Source organism: Aquila chrysaetos, chromosome 5 (assembly GCF_900496995.4).
Source record: "Aquila chrysaetos chrysaetos chromosome 5, bAquChr1.4, whole genome shotgun sequence".
Taxonomy (NCBI): domain Eukaryota; kingdom Metazoa; phylum Chordata; class Aves; order Accipitriformes; family Accipitridae; genus Aquila; species Aquila chrysaetos.
The window spans coordinates 65,937,951-65,959,050 of record NC_044008.1 but is presented as its reverse complement, the minus strand read 5'-3'; the positions used below and the strand labels follow the sequence as shown (position 1 = coordinate 65,959,050).

Here is a 21,100-nt window from a genome sequence, read left to right as displayed (position 1 = left end):
CTGGTGGGTGCAAAAGGCAAGGGAGAGCTGGAGCATCTTTTGCAACTGCAGTCAGGAAAGCGTCTGGATGTGGGACTGGTGCTATATGGGGAGGTGGGTGATGGCAGACAAAGCCAGAGGGGACCTTTGCATGCTACATCTGCCCCTGGGAGTTACAGCATTAGATCTGGAAGAATTTCTTGCTTTTATGCTAGAAGCTGAGACCTCAGAGCAAGGACCCCACCAGATGAGGCCTGGAGAGAAAAATTCTTTTCTGTGGTTGGGTTTTTGGGAAGCCAAAAGTCAGAGTGAGGTTCTTCAAAGGCAGCGCTGCCGGCCCTGCTCTGCAGATGGGCTGCCTCACACCCGCTCCCATGCATCTCCCTCTCATGAGCGCAAACCAGGCCTGCACTGCTCAGATCTGAACTGCTTCATGTAAATCATATGCGAAGCAGCTGGAGGAAATCAGTAGGTAAGGGATTGGAAGTGGGGCCGGGATCTCAGTGAGGGTGTTAATAAGGCGTTTAATGCAGCCTGTGGAGGCTGAGGCTTTGGTTCGCGGAGCCCATGGCCCAGCAGGATGCTGGAGGGGTCGCTCATCCCCGGTGTCCCTGGCAGGGGTGGCACAGCTCCTGATCTCCAGGGGATCAGTGGTTCATCACTGGGTCACCTTTTAATGGGATACCATCACTGGAAGCATGGTGTTGGCCAGGACACTGGACTGACCCCATGCCCATAGGGATGCTCAGACCTGTGCCCTCTCTGCCTTCTTCCAGGTCCCAACTTGGCCAATGTGTCACCCTTCCACACGACCCAGGGATGACAGACAGGCCAGGTCCCCTCCCTAGGTGCTGCCCTGCTCTGTTCTGGGTGCACCAGCTAATGCCCCGCGGATGAGCAGAGCCACAAACCTGCTCAACGGGAAATGCAGCCTCCTCTGTGTCATGGAAATCTGCTCCCCACCTCTTGGCCTGAGGCCAGGGCTGGGCCAGGAGGAGATTAATAGATGGTAACTGCTGACAGCAAGGAAGCCAGGAGGTGAGACATGGGGGGTTGAGGCGCTCTGGATGGTGACAGACCTCCCACAGGAGGAGTTTCCAAACTTCTGCCTAACTGCAGCGTAGTACCTCGCGTGCTGGATGGAACAGAGTGGAGGATCCTGGATTTGGGTTCCTTCTTGTCCCTCACCAGAGCCAGAAGCTGGTGGTGGTGGGACCATGCTCTCCATGTACATGCCAGGGATGTGCCCAAGTGCCTGGGCTCCCCATGTTGCCATGGCCCTGTCAATGTGATGGTGCTGGAGGCTATCCCGGCGCTGCAGACAGTGAGGCTCCATGCTTCCCAAATATTGCTGCCCTGCATGGGCTTAGTCACCATCTCCTGGCTGTAAACCCAGCAGGCGGTTTCGTCTCACGCCCCACAGCCTCGCGGTGTTTGCTTGCTGCTACCTTGGCAGTTGGGAGATGCTTAATGGGCTCCAGTGCCTCCCTGGGGTGTGCTGAGTCACAGAGGGGAGCAGAAATATTTTCTCCTGCATGTCCCAATTAAAACATGGAGTTTGCCTCCCGGAGTGGGGCAGACCGCCAGTGCCCCTAAACCTGCTCCGGCAGCGATTTACGGCACCCGCCGGGAGCTCCCCAACATGGGGCCATACCTGAACGTGCCGGCGGTTGTCCTCCCTCGAGGGCCTCCCGGCATCTGCGGAGTGGGACCAGGCGGCACGTAGGGCCCGTGAGTCGAGGCGGAGGTGAATACCTCCTTTAACACCAAGAACCAGACCGAAACTATGTCAACGGAGAGAGCCAGGGCGGCTTTTCCTGTTTTTCCTGTTGGAGGCTTTGAACTGTGTCCTACAGGGTCAGTGCACGGGGAGACACCTCAGGCTCAGATGGGGAGGGTCTGAAATCCTAGACCCTGGGAAAGGGGATACAGATTGCCTGGGAGAGGTATGGGTGGGAGAGCCCGCAGAGCCCATCCATCTCCAGGGCATTAGCCAGGAGGAGGAATTTTGGGGTGAGTAGCGACCCATGATTTCCAGAGTGATGGAGGTGGCTTGGGGTGATGGAGGAGAGCAAATTTGATGTTGGGGTGTTCTGTCTTTGAAAGGCTGCCTTTACCCTATATGCAATGCCATTTTGGCTGGTTTAGCTGCTATGGGAAAGAGTGTGGTCCAAAAGGAAAACGATGAATGCCCCAAAGCATCGGGGATCTCAAAGCATTAGTGTGACTTGAAGAGGACCCCTTAGCTGTGCCCCACCTCTGGGTTTAGGAACACCACAAGGATGTTTCAGGATCTGCTGTAAGATGCTCACTGCCCAGACTGGGCAGGTGGCCCAAAGTCAAGAAAGCGATGAACGTAGACAGCTGAATCTGTAGGGGCAGATTTTAGGGGCAGGGATTTTCTCAGGGCTCAGTGATCCCTTCTCCTGCTCTTGTACAAAGAGGCCAGCACAGACCTGAAACCTCTCAGCTCTCAGTCCTGTCCAAAAAGTGGGTAAAAGCTGCTGGGAGAGCGTAACGGCCCAGCTCAGGAAGGGCAGGTAAAGCCTTGGGGCCACTCATCATGCAGTTTCAATCCCTTCCACTGCAAGGGCTGCAGTCTGATTTTATTGCTACAACTATAAAGATACAAAAGCTGATAGTACAGGACTGTTTCTCCTGGTATACAGAAAGGTGGTTTATACCGTGGTTTGTTGTTCTGCTGGTGGAGCAAGGGGCAGGTCGTACCTGTGGGCCACGTTTCATAATCCCCGGCTTCTAAGCGTGTCTGCAGCAGAAACAGGGGAGCAGCGTTGGTCAGTTAAATCAGCTGTACTGGAGAAGCTGGGCCCTGAGCCAGCAGCGTATCCCCCCACCACTGAAAATGTAAGTGCAATATACTGTTTTGCTGGTCTGTGAATATCTCAGGGTTTTGCTGACACAGACAAGTCAGTCCAGGGCTGCACCTTGCCACATTCAGGACTCACGGAGAGGCATCGGGTCTCCTCTGGGTGGCTTTTCCCTGCCACCCTCCTCCCAGTCTGGTTATTGCTGCAGCAAATGGATTTATTGGTGTCAGGCTGTGCGTTTTAGTGGCCCGGTGGAAATCGCTGCCAGGTTTAAGCTGGCGCACCAGACACCTCTCTGCGTTATTTTTATTCTTCTGCTGACATCTAGTGTGTGAAAACCTGTAACACAGTGCACTGAGTGGGCTGGAAAATTTGGATATGGGACAAACGGGACTGTTTCTTGCCCTATTCATGGCTAAACAGGCACCAGCATTTTCCCCTGGTTCCTCCGTGGGATCCTTAGTAACCCGGGTGACCACCAGCAAGAAGGGATCCTGCGGGCTGAGGCTGACTGGTATTTTCAGGAAGAGCTGCTGAAAATTAATCTTTACTGGAGTAGGAGAATGAATTTGAAGTGGATTGTTATCCAAGTTTCTTGCTCCATGCACCCTGTTTTGATGGGTTGTGAATGTGCCAGTGGAAATAAGGAGCTGCTGCATTATCATGGAGATGTGTCCTCCATTCAGGGTCCACCTCTGGGATGGCAGTTCTGCAAGGATGTTTGGTGCTGTGCATCTCTGCTGAGTGGGGAGGAGAGAGGGGAATGGGGACCAGCAGCTCCCTGGGTTTCTCTCTCCCCCTTATTCTGCTTCTGGCTGGAGCTTATGGTCTGGTCTCCAAATGTTATCTCAGGTCAGTGAGTTGTCCTGTTAAAATAAGTAATTTTTAATGTCTGCTGGTGAATAATGTTTATTTATGTCAGCTTATATCCTGGCCTAGTATTCTTGCCATCTGCCTCGATACACAAGAGTGTCGGGAGCTGCAGGGTGCTGATGGTGCCCCAGACATAGGGTCAGTAACTGTGGCTCCGTCTCCTGATGCTGCACTGAAACCACAAGCTGGAGGAAGCTCCTTGCAGGGCACAGTGGTAACCTCTGGAGGTGACAGGTGACACTGGCTGACCTTAGCATTGCCCCCTGTACATTTCCCTCCCCGGTAGTTTAAATTTTTTCATTTCACTGTGTTTCTCCTACATCATGACAGGAGCCCAGCTTTTGGCATGCAGGGCTGTTATCACTTTATCACCACTCCAGCATTTAGCAGGCTGGTCATGAGCACCCAAAATGACCCAAACACAGGCTGTTGCTGTAGGATGAGGTGGTGAAGTTCCGCATACCCCAAAGTGTCATTGAGGACAGAAGGGACCGCAACTCAGACCTGCCCTGTGTCCTGACTGGTCTTGTGCCTATGGTCACTGGCACAGAGCACGGCACCCGCAAGCAGTGGTGCCCTGGGGCTGGGCACACCGGCACCCACCTGCGGCACCCACTCCTGCCCTGTGTGAGAGTGCCAGTCCCCTGTTCCAGCCTGGTCACAGTAAATCCTCCTAACACTGCTATGGGATGTCCGGTGGCTTCAGGGCTCTGTTGTGTCACATCACAGGATGGAGACGGGCAAGTGCTCCTCTGTCCTTGCATTGTAAAATGTGCTTTAAGATAAAAAGTGCTGTGGGAAATCTCATGCTGAACCGTTTACACCGCTGTTCACATGACTTTATTTTGTAAAAAACCTCTCAAATCTTGCCAGAAGTCAAGGTTTATTTCCCCATCCTGAGGGTATTTAATCCTCATCTCATTAACTTTCATTTTAATGTACAATTGCTGAGGAGAGAAAATAACCGAAATATTTTGTCTTAGGGAGAAGATCAGATATAAATTTATCCCGAAGCCATCAGAGATTCTTATCGGCATGTTTTTCTCTCTTCCCTAGCTGCATGAGCTTGCAGAAGAACCAGTTTTGCTTGGCTTTGGCTTTCTGAGAGAAGAAATGATTGCTGGAGAAATTCAGCTGGGCAGCAAGTCCCTGCTTGGGAAAGGTTGATGATTTCAGCATGGGATAGGAAACGAAAAGCATCACTGCGTGGGATGACATTGGGGCGCCCTGGGTGATGGAAGGGCTTGACTCTAAAAAAAGGAGAGAGATTTTTTCCCAACAATTTATGCAGAAAAACATCCTCTGAGTGGGGCGTAATTTATTTCTGCAGATGAAACCATCTGCTTCTCGCTTTCAGCTACAACCAGTCCAGGTTTACAAACTCAAAAAAAAGCGTTAGGTGTGATTATTAAGCCAAACCTCACCTTCTTCCTCAGACCTTGCTGAGGCCATACCCAGGCACAGGGCTGTCTGGAGGTAGAGCACATCAGGACGTTTGACCAGCCCCATCCGTGAGTGCTGCTCTGGGTAATGGGTAAAAACTAATACTGGTGAAATTACTTTTCGCAAAGCTGGAGTGAAATTTGCTTAAAAACTGCTTGAAAACTGAACTTTTGCCAAAATGAACTTTTGCCAAACATCATGTCAGCAAAAAACAATAGGAAAGGGCGGTTATTTTTTCCCATTATGGTACTTTCCAGCCACCATTCCCTTATGTTTCCTACTTTCCGTATGCAGTTAAAACAGGAGAAAAATGCTTCGGTTTCTGCAGGTGGAAGCACAGAGTGTGATGGAGGTGGAAATGGGAAGGCTGAGATGGCTCGGGGTGGGGGGGAGGGAGATGGGGCCAAGCAGGCAGATTCCTTGCAGAGCTGCCCTGCCGTGGTGAGGACAGAAAGAGTTAAGGCGCAGCGTTGCTGGGGGAGCTCAGGTGTGGCTCTGCTTTCCTTCCTGGCCTCCAGGATTACAGCACTGCCTTGCCAGGATTTGGAGAGAGGTTAGGAAATACTGTCCCAGGAGAGCTGCCCCCAGACCTGGGGCTAGGAGGGTCCCATCCCTGCAGCGTGGGGCCATGAGGGCAGCACCTTCCCTGGGGACAAAGCTGGCCCAGAGGACAATGTTGGTGGGGAAGGCAAAGCAGACGGTGCACCCAGATTTGCCCCGCGCAGGCTGGTTTTGAACGGCTCTGAGAAAGCAGCCGGTGCTCAGGAGAGCAAAAAGGATGAGATTTACTGTGACTGCTGCTTGGCCAAGGAGGTGGCAGTGGTGACGTCCTGCCTCGCCTGCCCGGAGCATCGCCAGGCTGCCCTGGGGAGCAGCGGGTTGCAGAGCCGGACCTGCAGCCCCTCCGAGGACACGCCGACCCACGGGTTAGAGCACTGAACTCTATAACCAGAAACCTGGTCATGAGTCAATAGCCTGGGTAAGTGAAGACTAAATATTTTTAGGTGTAACCCTCCAAGCAAGTTTGATAGGTAAGTGGGGAAAGAGCGAGGTTTGAAAAATAATGCTTTTTGTCCTTTCTCTGTATGGATTTACTTTCTCCCCCTGGGAGGAGGAGGGCTCTGCTTCCAAAACAAGTGGTCGCTGCCAGTGTGGGAATGGAAAGTTTAATAAAAATTTTGGTCCTGTGCATTTACCAGATGTTGTGGCTGGTGCTGTGCAAAGGGCATCCTGCACCGCGCCTGCCGCCCTGCCTGCCTGGGAAGCTCTGTTGACGTGTGAGGGAGGGTCAAACGGCCTGAGGTGTGAGTCCAGGTCTTCAGAGACCTCAGTGACCTTACCCCGGCAGGAATCCCTCTTGCCCGGTTTTGAGGGCCTGGTCTGAGATGCTCTAGAGCAGTTGGCAGGGCTGGACCACGCACTGGTTCTCTGAGGCTGGGCACTGACTGCTTGGCAGTGCTTCTTCCATCCCTCTCCAGTGTTTAGGCTGGAAGGTGGGTTTGAATCCCTCCCTCCAGGTGAGAGCTTGGATGAGGTGGCTGTTTTATTCTCCTCTTCCAGCAGTTTTTTAAATCATGGATGGCAGGATTGCATTCCTATGGGCACATTGCCTGTGTTCACTTATTAACAAATGTTTTATTTCCTGCTGCTGGCAGAGAGCTTTCTCAGGCTTTGAGAGAAGAAGGGAAAGCTGGACAATATGGGGTGATGTCTTCCAGTGCTGTTAAAAAGGTGTAGTCATCCAAGTTGGATGGTCACCTGGTGCTTTTTGCTGGAGAGGATTCTACTCCAGTTCTGGGTATCCAACACCTACTGCAGGGCTCAGAGAGTTTACTGTCCTGGGTCTTCTGACCCCAGAGAGGGTGGGTCAGTAATGGCTCTCTGGTTTGTTCACAGGATGAACTTCTTCAGCCCCACTTGGTGTATGACTGGAAGCTGAAGTCTCTTGAGAAAACAATTCTCAAACTACAGAATAACACCCTGTCGAGCATGGTAAGGCAGAACACAGCTGGGTTTGCTCCCAGCTTGCTGTCAGTGCCACGGATGATCTGCCTCCCTGTAAAATGATGACAGTCACAATTCTGCCCAGTTTCTATCAGGTGGTTTCTGGGGGGCATCAGCAGAGCTCCTAGTGGAGGAGAACAAGGCTTAGTCTGTGGTGAGGGACATTTCAGATTAGGATGAGTTTTCAGGAGAAGCCTGTAGCAGGGGATGAACTGGATGGTTTCTTGCAGTTCAGTCTGTGTTCCTTAAAGCCAAGTGAGCTAGGAATAAACTAATCTAAAATACACAATTTTGGCTGACATCTGAAGGATGAAGCCAGCGTGAGATGATATGGCATGAGTTAAAAAGCCAAGGCTCTCTGGACTGAGCTCTTACTACATGTGAATTTGGCTTTCAAGTGCCTCTGTAATGCGCAGTCCAGCATGGGGTTACTCCCAAACACTGAGCCCTGGGTGCTTTGGGCTTCAGGAAGAGTCAGACCATGTCAAACCCTGCTGATGCTGTGGAGCAGTCCTGCTGTGGGAGGAGCTGGTTCTCACCCAGCTGAGCAGGAAATCTGAACCCCAAACTCCATGTATTCCCAATAAAAGCCAAACTCACCAAGATCTTGTTTTTCAGGCTGATTTCCTTTAAGCCTACATGAAGGTTTCTCCGTCTCAGGAAGGTGGAACTCCCTTATGTAGGGTTTTGTTGGAGAATTACCCTCCAAACCAAGCTTTGGTTATATCATCCAGCTGCCTGTTGGGTGCACCTTTGGTGAATCATCACTCTTGAGGGCATCAGCCACCTAAATAGCAGTGTCACTTACCACTAGGTGTGACTAACAGCATCACTTGTCATCTTCAGCAAAGTGCGAGCCATAATGAAAGTTATAACCCCCAAAACAGTCACAGTGGTTGCCTATTGTGACCAGCTTTGTAACAAACTTCCTTGAAAAACAGCCTCAGTCCCGTGTTTCAAAGCTACTGCAGCCACAACTGCTGCTGTACTGTGAGTTTTCCCTTTCCAAAAAGGCACTGGATGTGCCAGTGTTTGCAAGGGAGGTACCCTGGGGTGGAGAGGGGCCAATGCAGCAGGAGTTGACTTGAAGGATGGTACAACAGGTGACTTCTGTCCCCTAGGCATCCGTCCTGGGTGTGGAAAGCCTTGCAGGAGGGTTTAGGCTGCTGCTGGTGGCAGTGGGGACAGCCCGGGGGGAGGTAGTGGTCCTTCTCGGGGAGAAGGGGAGTGTGGCTGTGAGCCACATCAACAGGATAAAGATCCACTTAGAGCACAAGTGAGCCTTCTTTGAGAATAAGCTCAAACTGGAGAAGATGCCTGCTGACAGCACCAAGTGCATCTTTGTAAAAGTAGGGGAGTCTGAGGTGTCTCCCATGACAGTGGCTGGAAGGATGGGGAGTCGGGAGAGCAGTGCCTGCCCTGACTGCCACAGCGTGCCATACCCACCTGCAAAATGCCTCCAATGCACAGTATCATAGCCTAAAACAGGTGAATCTTTTTGTTTATTTTGTGGCTAGGAGTGCTGTGAATTCAGGAAGAGCTCCGGGGTGGATGCTCTTCTTTGCCTTTACATCGGGCTGAAGGACAAACTGTCTCAAATCAGGTGGGTCATCACAGAGCCTGATATCTTGTACTTATTTTTGCAAAGCTGCACCTGAGGGCATGTGCTTGCTTATAAACAGCCCTGTGCTATCACCAAGTGGGAAAAGCAAGGGCCCAGAAAATTGAATGTGAACCACGCTAGAGCCCACTGTACTGCCCTTTCTCTGTAATAAGGTCATTGCTTTAGATTTGCAATGTTACACTGGCTGCTGTGACAGCAAGCGCAACAGGCCAGGAACATTGTGAATTTTTTTGATTTGCTGAAACTGGAATTTTTCAGAGGTCCTGATAAAACTTCCCTTAAGAACAGGTTTCAAATCCAGGAGGGACTTTCTTGTCAGACCTAGAGAGAATGAGAAACAGCCAGATAAAAAGGGCATGAACTCACAGTGTGAGCAACAGAGACCAAACTCCCTGCTCATCTAGCTTGAGACAAGATGCATGAACTCACCGTCCCAGTGAGTCCCCCAAGACCTGGGTCAGGTCGGGAGCTAACTCTGCTTTACCTTCTGGTGAATAATTTTGGGTCTCATCTTGACAGGGAATGGGAAAACTGTGGTGATTACAAGATGTTTTCAGAGCTGACAGCACTGTTTCTTGCCTGGTTTTGGTGACAGGTTGTGATGAGGCGTTAGCAGGTTGTGGGATGATCAAAGGGAGAGGGGAGGGATTCCCCAGACCAAGGGGGATGCTGGGTCTCAATCCAACGCCACCTTAGAGCAGAGGGCAAGAAAGACTAGGGGTTTACACCTCCCCCCCTTTGGCTTTGTCCTGGTCTTTCTTTAAAATGATAAACAGCAGCAGTCAGCTGATAATGATTTAGTATGTGGAAAGCCTGAGCTTTATCAGTGTCCCTATCCCGGCTCCTTTTAAGTCTCTGGTAGAAATCTCATGAGTAGAAAGATAGAAACTGGCTGAGTTTGTACCCACACAAGGTAATGTGGCTGAGCCTCATAAATCCCACCGGTTTATATATATGAGCCCAGTTTCCTCAGCAAAGGCAAAACTACCGGGTACCAGTAGCAACAAAGAGAAGGGCTTTTGCTGGCTGGGGTCAATCTTGAAAAGCACTTTGCACCCCAAATGTCAGCAGAGATGGGGGCTCAAACACCAGTGCTGTAGTGCGTTTGGGATGCTGCACCAGCCTCTCCTGTTTTCAGGCAGGAATAATTTCTCATAAAAACAGCGGTCAAGGCAGCCCTGCAAAACAGCTCAAATGCCTCTAGGCGGCACAAGAGTGTGTTTGACCACAGCAGGACACGCAGCCCCTCACTTCTTGTCCAGCTCTGCACGAACTACTTGCAAATCATGGGATCGAGGAGTCCTTTCTGATCTCTGTCCCCCGTTCTTGTATGCAGTCGTGGGTTGGAGGAAGCAAGGGTGCTGTGCAAAGCACGCCGAGCCCCAGGTTGTGTCCCAAAGTGCTGAGAGGCTGATGTGGGGTTGCCCAGCATGAAGCCAGAATCAGGCCCCACATCTGCATGTGCTCACAAAATCCTCCGTTTGGATGGAACCTCTACAGCACCTGCGGGCAGGTTCTTATCCTACAGACAACATGAGGAGCTGGTCCTGCACAGCCGGGGACCATTGCCCCGGTTCCCATGGTGCATGAGTCCTAGGTACCATGGCCCCTGGTTAGTGCTGGGGCAACAATCATTTCTCTCTTTCCTTTTATTCCTGAAGAGATTTGTGGGATCAAAATTATGATGTCTGCAACTGGACCAACCAACCGTCACAACTCTGCCCCCCAACCAAAGACAAGGAGTGATTTCCTCAAGTGTAAGTCCTGGGTTCGGTGGTTTTAATCCTGACCTGCCTTTTAGTGGGGGATAGATGTTGGTAAGAGATTTCTGGAGATACTGAGTAAAATCCATCTCACCTGTCTTGGACACACACCTCCATCAGCGGCCGGTGCAGCACACCCTGGAGGTGACTGTCTCCTGCCACTGACTGCAGAGAGAGCCTCAGGGACTGGCTTAGACTCTTAAGGACACTTAGGAAGAAAATTCAAATTAAATAAAGGTTTATGGATTAAACTTCTTGGTAGGAGACTCTTACAAGGAATTCAGTTTACTTTTATTCATTTAAGGAGAACTAAACTGAGTCATGGTCATTTTAATTCTGCCTAAAATCATACAAAGAAGTTTAATGTGACTTATCTTAATCCGCTTGAAAAATCAATTCAGATTAATTTTCTTGAGTGTCTTGCATAGTTTGCCTTCGATTTTTCACATGTTAATTAGTTTTATTGTGCGTGGCTGAAACCTAGCATGACCATAGCTTCAGAAAATCATCAGTCACAGAAAACGCTCCTGTGGTTACGTGCAGACTTTAGATACAAAGCTCATACGTTGGGTAACCAGGAGGGAGAATGCTCCTGGATAGGTCCTGGTAACAATTGCACAGAATCACTGTGGTCAGCAGGGACCTCTGGAGGTCTCGAGTCCAGCCCCTCTGCTCGGAGAAGGGCCAGCTGGGGCAAGCTGCTCAGGGCCATGTCCAGTTGGGTTTGAGTATCTGCAAGGATGGAGATGCCAAAACCTCTCTGGGCAAACTTTTCCAATATTTGACCACGTTTACAGTAAAAAAGGTTTTTCTTATGTTTCAAAATCACTCTTTTCTATTTTTCTGTTTCCCTTAGCATGCAATGCAGAGCAGGAGAAAACCAAAAAGTGACCAGCACTGCTCCTTGGGAACAGCTGTACCCAGATCATCCTGGAAGATTGGAACACTGGCATCAAGCGCTGTCTAACAAGAGTTTGTACTTTAGCCGCTACTATTTTGAGGTTGAGATACTGAGGCTGATGTTTACCTTGGCATGACGTACAGAAGCACTGACCAGACAGGTTCAGAAAGCAACAGCTGCACCCTGGGGAACAACAGCTGGAGCATCCTGCAGAATGGGAAAGGGTTTTCTGCACGGCACAGTGATGTGGAGATGCGCCTCCAAATGGATGTGGTTGGTAGGATAGGGGTCTATACGAACTACCCCAGCAGGACTTTGTCCTTTTGCAGGCTCACCTATGATAATGTGACCTTGATGCACCAGTTTGAGTATGATTTTGCTGAGCCCCTCTACCCCAACTTTTGGCTTTTTAAGAAAGAAAACTGTCAGGATAATGTGGCGGGGGGAAGATGCTGAGATGATCCCAGCCTCCTTGCATTCCTTTGGGGAGCTGCTCCTTTGAAAGCATCTGAGTCAGAAGAACTGGCCAGTGCTTAGGTTATGGTGCGACGCCAATGCTTTTGCTGCAGGTAGCTGGGTGAGATGTTTCAATAAAGAATCTTGTAATTAAATGTGCTTCAGAGCATCCCATATTATAGAGGTGGACAAGACTTGAGAGTTCATGCAGTTGCTTGTCCAGGGGTCAGTGTAGATTGTTCCCAGCAGTATATCCATTAATATTCTGTTTAGCACAAGTTAAAGACTTTTTTTTTTTTTTTTTTAATGCCCCCCGCCCCAAGGATGGTGCTGTGTCACTGCCCTGACATGTCGGTCTTACCATGCTGGTGTGAGTGAGCAGACAGAAGCCGGGCAGACCAAGATCGTGTTGCCATTTTCCCTGCCACACCTGGATAAACGGTCTCGGCCCCCAGCTCAGTTCTCAGCTGGCTTCAGGATCGAGGGTGGCACTGGGGCGGTGAAAGGTCCCTCTTGGTCCTCCCACCCTCAGGTCTGCACGGAGAACGAAGAGCTACGGGCGAGGCTGGTGCAGGCATTGCTTCTGGTGGGAGCGAGTCCGTGCAGCAGTCCCCCAGGAACAGCCCCAAACCCCCTTCCTTTACCCGGGGAGCGGGTGGAAAGCGCCGGGGGCGAGCAGGGAGCAGCAGAGGACTCCCAAGTGTGAACCCCGAAGGCTGAAGCCTGCGCTGGCAGGGAAAGTGCATCCCGAGCCGAGGAGCCGCAGCGCAGCTCGCACCCCGCAGGAGGGTGCTCTCGGCACGCTGCTGGCTCGGCTGCCTTCCTCTCCCTCCTCCTCTCCCTCCTCCTAGGGCAGCGGGAGCAGGGACAGGGCCCCGCAGCCCCCAGCACGCCACGGGCACGCCGGTGGTGTCCCCTGTCCCCCGGCCTGCCGGCGCTGCCGCTGCGTCCTCCTCGCTCCCTGCCGGGGGACCCCACAGAGGTCCCGTGTTAAAGATGGGTGGCTGAGCGGTGCTCTCGTGTTGGGTGATGTCTTACCTGCCCCAGCACCCCCGCACCCTGCCCATGCTCCCCTTCCCCTTGGCGGCTTTCGGCTTGACCACAGCTTTCGGAGTCCAATGGTAGCAGAGGGGACTGCTGTAAGAGGGTCCCGCTGTGGGCTAATTTAGCTGTGCGCTCTGCTAAGTGACCTCTGGGGACCCGAAGGGAACTTTGCAGCCCCCTTTGCATCCCCCAGGGCCAGGGAACAAATAGGTGGGAAGCAGAGAAAATTCCCTGCACGCACCGTTGCTCTTCAGCAGGATGGGTCAAGCTGCAGGCAGCAGATCAGTGGAGCTGCAGGGACTGCTGAGAAACTCGAAATTTCCACCTTTCAGAAGTCAGCAGAGCCAGAAGAAAAAGAGAAAGAAGCTTTTACAAAGCACTTTGCAGAGGCGGCGAGTCCATCACCACTCCATTCTGCAAGTGGGGAAACTGAGGCAGGGGTTGGAGAAACCATTTGCCAGCAGTGACCTAGCAGGCGTCTAGGTCTCAGGGTGCCTGGTCAGCACTGGGCCAAATGCAGTGTTAGTACCAAGTTATTGCCTTTATCCCAGGTACTTTCAGCCTTGGGGCTGTGATGGATAAACATTTATTGTGCCCTCTGTACAAAACAAAAACAGAAGCGGCAAGGTAGGGTAGAGGAAAAGAGAAGCCACCGAGGCTTCTCGGGTGGGAACCTGCACACGGTTCTTCTACTGCTCACTGAAGGGTTGGCCAGAAGCCAGATTTCAATTTTTGAAAGTTTTCCTGGGGAGAAAAAGACAAATAAAACACAGAACAAGGCCAAACGAAAGCCATTGGCTGTTGAAATCCAAATGTTTTCAGTTTATTCTCATTTAACCTCTATAAAAATATGTGAAATGGAAAAAGAAACCCGCTTTCTTATGACGCAATAAGTCAAGAGTTAGTGTTTCATAAAATGTCCAACAAGATCCAGTGTCTCGGAGATGAAGCTGGACAGTGGCACCTGGACAGGAGATGCCCATTTCCATAGTGAGGGCAGTAACCATGCAGTCCCCTTAGCAGGTCCGGGGTGGCTTCTCTACTGCCAAAGGCCAGTAAATGAGTAGATGTGTAGCTAATAGAAAAGTTGCTCTGGTGATGCGTCTGTAACAGCTGGTGCTTAGAGAGGCTCTTTGGTCTGTGTTATGAGAAATGTCAAATTACACAATTAAATCAGTCCTTGTTGGTTTTAAGCCTTATGGATCTGTAATCCTAAGGGTGCACTGATGGATTTACTGCCATTTCACTGGTACTTGTTACAAGAGTATTTTGTTCCAAGACACTAACTAGTGCAAAGGGGCTGTAAATCGCACCCATGCATCAGCCCTGCCAGAAGAGGATCTGATGCTGTAGAGAGTCCAAAGGGGACAGTGTGGCTGAAGCAGAGGATTCCCACTGGCTGCATGGCCTCAGGTGGCTTTGAAATGAGGATATGAGAAGCACTGGGGCTTCAGTGAGCCTCCAGCAGTCCCAGGGACGGGGTAGAGCATTGCTTCTCCTCTCTTTGCAGGCTGAAGTTTCCTTTCTTCTGGCAGCATGCTACACCCACACCTGGAACGTCCCTGCCTGTGCCCATGCCTGCACTTGTCCTGCCAGAAATGAGATTTCATGTAGGAGAGATGTGCTTCTAGTTCACCCTGGCATGGACAGAATGGGGAAACAGCCACAAAACTTGCTCATCCCGAACTGTTGCAGGTGTGGGACCAGCCATGGACCCAACTCCCACGTTCAGCTGCAAAAACAGCTCCTGTATTCAGACTCAGTCCTGCTCCCCCTTCATCCTCAGCACAGCCCCACCAAATTCCACTTCCCAGCACCGATGTAGTGGGTGCTCCCAGCCGCAGGCAGGGATCACGCTGGTGGCACTGCATAGCCCCATGTCCCAGTGCCACAGCTAAGGACAGAGCTGCAGAAACCTCTGCTCAAAGCCGGCTCTGCTGCTCTGCTCAGCTCTCATTTTAGCTCGGCAGCCCATGCCCGGGAGTTACATATTTTATCCCTGGAGTGCCAAGCTGCTCCATCCCCAGGCTGCGTTCAGGGATTGGCATGCAAATAAGCCCACTGCTGCCTCAGACTGTGATAATTAAAAGTGAAGTTTTAAAACAAGCAGCATCAATTTTTGGTGCACGTCCGCAGCAACACATGGTGATTGGACTGAGTTAGGAGACATTTCCAGCTACGCAGCAAACTCTAAATAGCCTGGAGAGAATACATGGGAATTTAGCTTGTGCAGCAATTTCAGATGTCAAAACAAGTTTCCTTGTTAATATGAAACTATTTGGACTTTGCATTTTTAATTAAAGCTTTTAATTATCCAACTGTATTTTATTAGCTTTTATGAAGACAGCTGCTTTAAATGCTATAAGCCAAATCTGCGCTCTGAAGCACTACTTGTCCGAGACAGGGTTTTGGTTGTGAACAGCCTTCATTGTGAGTAAATGGGGTTGTTTAGTTTAAACTAGAATTTACTGTCCTAGCTTGATTGAAACTCTTTTATGGCAGAGACAACAAATAGCCTTGGTGGGAGCATTCGTGTGTCCATGGCAGTGAGGGGATGCTGTGCTGGCAGCCCAGGGACTCGCCTGTCAGTCCTTTCCAGGGTGAGCATCAGCTGCTTCTGGAAAGGGTTTCTCTGCCCACCTCACCTCCCTTCTCACATTGTTTTGTCTTTGAGCACTAGACTGAGACTGAAAGGTCCTGGGTGGAAGCCTCTTGCACATTTGTGATGGGTTTTGAGGTGCCGAGGCCCCAGAGCTGGTGGTGCTGGTGGGTCCCTGCAGAGCAGCGGAGTTGCCCTCTGTAGCGCAGGGGCTCAGGGGAACTTGCTGGGCTCTGGTTTGCAGAAGGTCAGGCTTCATAGCTGGTCTTCTCCTATGCCTGCTCTTCAGTACTGTGATCACAGACTATCTTTATCAAGCAATAGCTAGTGCTTGTGGCCCTGTTCATAACATAGCTTACTTATTCATTGGGATAATGTTATTTACAACTGCAGCGTAGCCCCTCTTGCTTTACAGCATGCCAGTAGTTTAACAGCTTGTAGAAGCTTTTATGTTCCACCTGTGCAGGAGAATAGGCAAAGAAGAACAGAATATTTGAATACAATTGCAAGGGAAGAGCTGACAATCAGAATAGGGTTTCTGGCTGGAGCGCAGCCCCGTGCTGAGCTCAGCGCCAGCTTCATGGAGAGCGCTCCGGTTCGAGACCTTACTCTTCATCATTGTCAAAATCCAGCAAAACATACTAAATCATCTGTAATTTGCTGAGAAGAAAGGCAAAGCGGGCAGCTTTTAAGCACTGATGCAGGTCAATCCATAGCTACTGACACCTAGCAGGATCACAGGCTGAAGCGATGATAGCTGCGCATGAAGCTGAAAGGGCAGCTCAAGACCCTGTGTGTGCGTTCCTGCGTTAGAGGACAGATCAAGAGCCTTGGTGCTGGGCAGGACTGTTCTCTGCAGACCTGCACGTAGCTGCTCGTGATGAGCTTTCTTCTGTCCTCTTTTGTGTTTCGGGGGAGCTTAAGCTGGGATTGACACAGGCGGAATATTGTTCAAAGGAGATGGCGTGTAGGGGCCAAAAGGACAGCAATGCAGACGCTGTTAATGAACACGTCTATACACTTGTGCGTGGGCTGAAAGATCAATGAATTGAATGTCTTCTGGCTTACCTTGGACCAACGCCTGCGCTGACAATTTGTATCTGTGGAGCACTGCAGTGCAGATGACAGATGGATTCCTCCAATGGATGGTTCAGAAGTATCTGCCATTTATCCCACCCCCAGTGAAAGCTGCTGTTTCCACTGTGGGCTGCGCTGTGCTAGGGGATATTTATTCTCTGATGATAGCATCTGTGTCCAGCAGTACACTGGGAAGGGCACTGCCACCCAGGCAGGGGCATGTCCCAGGAGACATCTGGATGGAAATGACAGTGATGGGGATCCTGTCCAGCTGGTGGGTGACACACGTAGATAGAGCAACAGGGCATGGGGACTTGGTTGGGCTTGGACTAGGGCAGAGCGGCTGTCTTATGATCTGAGTCCTGGTCAAAGCCCAGTTGTCTGGCCCTTAGCAGGGACTCAGTCTGACAGCTCTGCTGTGGCCTGGTGAGTTTATTGGCCTCGTTAGGAAAACATCAGGCATCATTTGGTGTCATGTCATTCATCTTTCCTTTTCCCTGCCTGGTCTGAGCCTGATGCTAACACTGAAACTCAACCAGCCCTTCTGTGGCACGGGGCTGGAAGGAGCTGGTGCCATGAGCATGCAGCAGATGCTCCTCCTGGGTGAGTGGTAAATGGGGGACTCGGCTTCTTGTTGCTGCCGGTCTCTTCACTGGACAGTGGGATTGTAAGAAGGAGGAGAAATCTGAAGGGAGAAATGAGAAAGCTAATGAACTTGAAAAATGAATGCAAGGAAGGAGTCAAAGTGGAGCTAGAAGGGAACAGGCTTGTTGTCACTTAATAAACATGTTCATGCTGCTGACAGCGTCGCCCTCTTGATTTGTAGGGGCAGTTTTTAGAGGAAAGCAAGCACCGGGCTGTGGCTCTGCAGGGACGTCCCAGGGAGCGGGGAGCCGCCTTCCGTGGCGGGGGGGCGGGGGTCAACAGGATATCCAAAGGGTGGGCCTGGAGCAGAAATTCTGACTTCACCCAGTCCTAATTGCAGAATTACATCAGCTGCTGGGCTGGCTCCTCACTGGAGCAGCTGGCAGCCCCAGCTGGGGCAGGGTCTGTGCTGCTGCGTGGGGAGAATGCTGGGGCTGTCCCAGCGTTTTGCTGTCTAAAAGGCACGGAGGGCTGCAGAGGCACATGGAGATATAAAAATCATGAGTGAATAGTCCTGTCGTTCACAGTCTCTCTGCAGATCTGCGCTGCAGTGAGCAGCACCCTGTGACAGCTGAGCTCTGCCCATGGGGCTGAATGTGGCCAGGACAGGGGTGTCACTGTGCAAACCAGCACGTGTTGGGGCTCTGCTTGCCCCGTGCTGTGAAGCTGGCTCTGCCCGAGTGCTGCATCCTGGTATGACAAAGCACCATGCCCTATTCAAGGATGGCTGGCATCTGCTGGGGTGGTACGGAGGTGGCTCACTTGTGAATGTCCATGTTCATCCCCAGGAGGATGCCCAGCTGCTCAGGGCCTGTCCCTGCTTCAGGCTGTGTATAACCTTGGGAAGAACCAATTTACCTATTAATAAAATGGCAGTAATGACCCTCTGCTACTGTACAGAGGCCTGGCACTTTGCACAGCAGAGGAGGGGCGTGGGGCCATGGGTCCATCACACTAGTCCTATCTTCAGAAAGTAGGGTGAGCATTGCTGTCCAGGGGAGCACTTGTTTCTCTGGAGGTTTCAGAGCTAAAGGCCACAGTACTCTTTGTTTTCCGTGAAAAGGTAGAGAAACCCACCCTGTGTGCAGTCCCATGCCTCAAAGGAGACAGTTGTGCTATCCTACAAACAGCATCGTCCATATTGAAGAGCAGAGGGGTGGGGGGGCTTCAAATCCCGCTTCTGCCTTCGAAAGCAGCACGTGTTGGGTCCTGCGCAGTTGGAGAGAAATAATAAAAGGGCTTGAACCTGACTCCAAATCTTCTCATGCTGAAGGAAGCAGCAGCAGGCTGAGCACCTCCAGGACATGGGACTGAGACAAAGAAGTGAGAAGCAGCAATATTAGATATGCAGCACAGCTGCAGCAGGGACAGGACCTTCTATCCCGCTCCATGGCAGTGCTCAGGGCAGACCTGGCTCCTCTGCATGTGAGATATTGTTTTTAGGGTACTTTAATGTCTCTCAATCAAAAAGGACTGGCCTGCAGGTGACATGCTGTGTAGGATGCTGGAAAAAGATACAGGGAAGGAAGCACTTTGCAGACATGAGGATAAAGGCATTTGCTGAATGTTTTTCTACAGTATTTCAGGTCAGATCAGGATGGGGGAGCAAGGTACCAGTGATCATTAAAAAACCCACCCAGACCACATCCTTGTCACACCTCTCTGGAAATACTGCCCTGAAGCTGGTGAATGCCTCTTGCTTTACACTTGTGTGGGGGTGGACATGAGTCCTGTCCCATCTGGACCTGCTGAAGAAGAGCAACAGTGTGATGATAAGGAGGTGATAAGATGAGCAGGCGGGGATGAGGGCAGCATGGGTAAGCTTATAAATCTTGGGCTGGGACCAGCAGTTAGAGGCTGTTCAGTGTGAGCAGGATGAGGACAATGGCAACAAGACAGCAGGACCGTTGGGCTCTCCACAGCTCAAAATCCTGGGGAGAGCTGAGTGCTGGTGCTGGCTTGTGCACAGTGTTGCAGTCTGGGGCCCACAGGGACCATGTGCAGGAGGTTGGGTGCTTTCAGGGTCTTCCCTCCAAAGAGCTCTGGAGCACAGATTGAGGCTTGTCCTTCGTGATCCTGCATGGATGGTGGATGAGTTTAGCCTTGGACAAGGCTGTGCTAGCGCTTAACTGGCAGCATGGACAGCCCTGACTCTGCTGGAGCTGGAATGGGAGCTGGAGAGTTTCCAGTCTGCCTTGTTTGTTCAGGGCATGAGGATAAAGTGAAGATGTTGTACTGCTCTGTAAGGGTGTAAAAAACATTCAGGAACACATGATGGTTTTAGCGAAATGAAGCATTTTGAAAAAAAACCCAATCTTGCCTGAAAAAAATTTATTTTAATGGTTCAGAAGAGTTGGAAGTTGTGAACAAATCTGGCCAGTTCCACTTCAGGTGTTAAAGCTGGGTCAGAAAAAACTACCAGGAAAGCTGAATTCTGAACACTCAGCAATGAACCTGTTTCTATGCAAAAAGCCTCTGTCATTAAGAAGAAATTAGGAGTGAGGAGGAAGTGGAGTATTGGGTGTTTGCTATAAAGCAGAGCATGTTGGTATGGGGAGCACAGCAGCTGCAGCTCCCTGGATGTCCCTGCTGGGCTACCCTGGGGTGGTAGATCCTTTTTCCTCGGTCTTCTCTGCTCCCAAGGCTTAAAACAACTGTGTGACAGCCCTACTTTGCATGTGGCCTGGGTGTCCTGTTGCACCAGCCACAGGGGCTTGATCCTGCTTGGTTCTCAGTGCTGTTGTCCGGGGGACTCCTGCAGCAAAGATGCTCTGGGACAGGGCAGCATCTTGCCCCAGCAGCACCGAGGCTGTGAAGGAGACCCCAGGACTAGCAGTGCCCTTGCCAGCAAGTATTTGTGTCTCAATACCGAGAAGTGCCATGGGTTTTCGTTCTCCCTTTGACTGCCCCTTTTTAGGTTTTTTCTTCCCCCTCGGGATCTTTAAGGGGAGGTTTCCAGAAAAAGATGCAGTATTCTGTGTCAGTATCCGGGCCTTGCTGCAGCTGAGAGCTCGTAATGATGAAGATTTAATGCAAATCAAATGGACTTTTCATCTTAGCAGAAAAGTATTTACAGCCCATTAAGTAGATGGGAAAACTGGTCATTTTTTTTGGAGGGGAGCAGAGAAAAAAAATAGGGCTGCGTAAAAAAGTGGCCACAAAAGGCTCTTAGCTTGAGAAATTTAGCCTGAGAAATTTATCAGCTTTGGGGATGGAAAACTCATCATTTATATATAAAAATATATCACTTTTAATTACACAGCCAACTTCAGCTTTACTCATTAGCTACTTACGCTACTCTGCCAAGTTACACAGTGGCGAGCTGGCTGGAATATTTTATATGGCATTTTATCCTGGATCAGAAAAGTCAGCATATGGCTCCATCAGCCTTTGTTTTCCTCGGTCATAGGGTAGGGAAATGACTGCAAAGAAATGGAGAAAGGCTGGAAGATAGGATGGGAAGGGGAAGGTGAGTGCCTGGGAATGTGCTAATGCATACATTTGGGATGACCAGCTCTGGTACATGTGGGTGCCTTTGGGTCTGCAGCTCTTTGCGGGCGGGTGCTCTGCTCCGAGGCTGTGCAGCCAGGGCTGATGGTGAGGTATCGGAGATGGGAGCATCCCAGGTGAGGGAGGGTCCAAACTGCCTTTTTTAGGTCTGACCCCTCTTTATCACCTGGGTCACATCCGCATCTCCTCCCAACTTATGCTTATGCCATCTTCAAATACCTCTGATAAGGCCCTGACTCGTTGCTGGGATAGCCGATTTCTGCACCTAATCACTCTTGCTTCGAAGACAGTTTTTCTTAATGCCTTGCCTGAAATATTTCCATTTGTAGCTTCAGGCCCCAGCACTCCTTGTTT

At 50.8% G+C, this 21,100-nt stretch overlaps 1 long non-coding RNA gene across 1 annotated transcript; it reads left to right on the top strand.

Annotated features, from left to right (window-relative positions):
• Positions 1-5,375: 5,375 nt before the first annotated feature.
• LOC115341745 lies at positions 5,376-11,709 on the top strand. Its single transcript, XR_003923517.1, has 5 exons — positions 5,376-6,102; positions 7,020-7,115; positions 8,645-8,730; positions 10,413-10,508; positions 11,371-11,709. It is a non-coding gene; the product is annotated as an uncharacterized LOC115341745 (long non-coding RNA).
• The last annotated feature ends 9,391 nt before the right edge of the window (positions 11,710-21,100 follow it).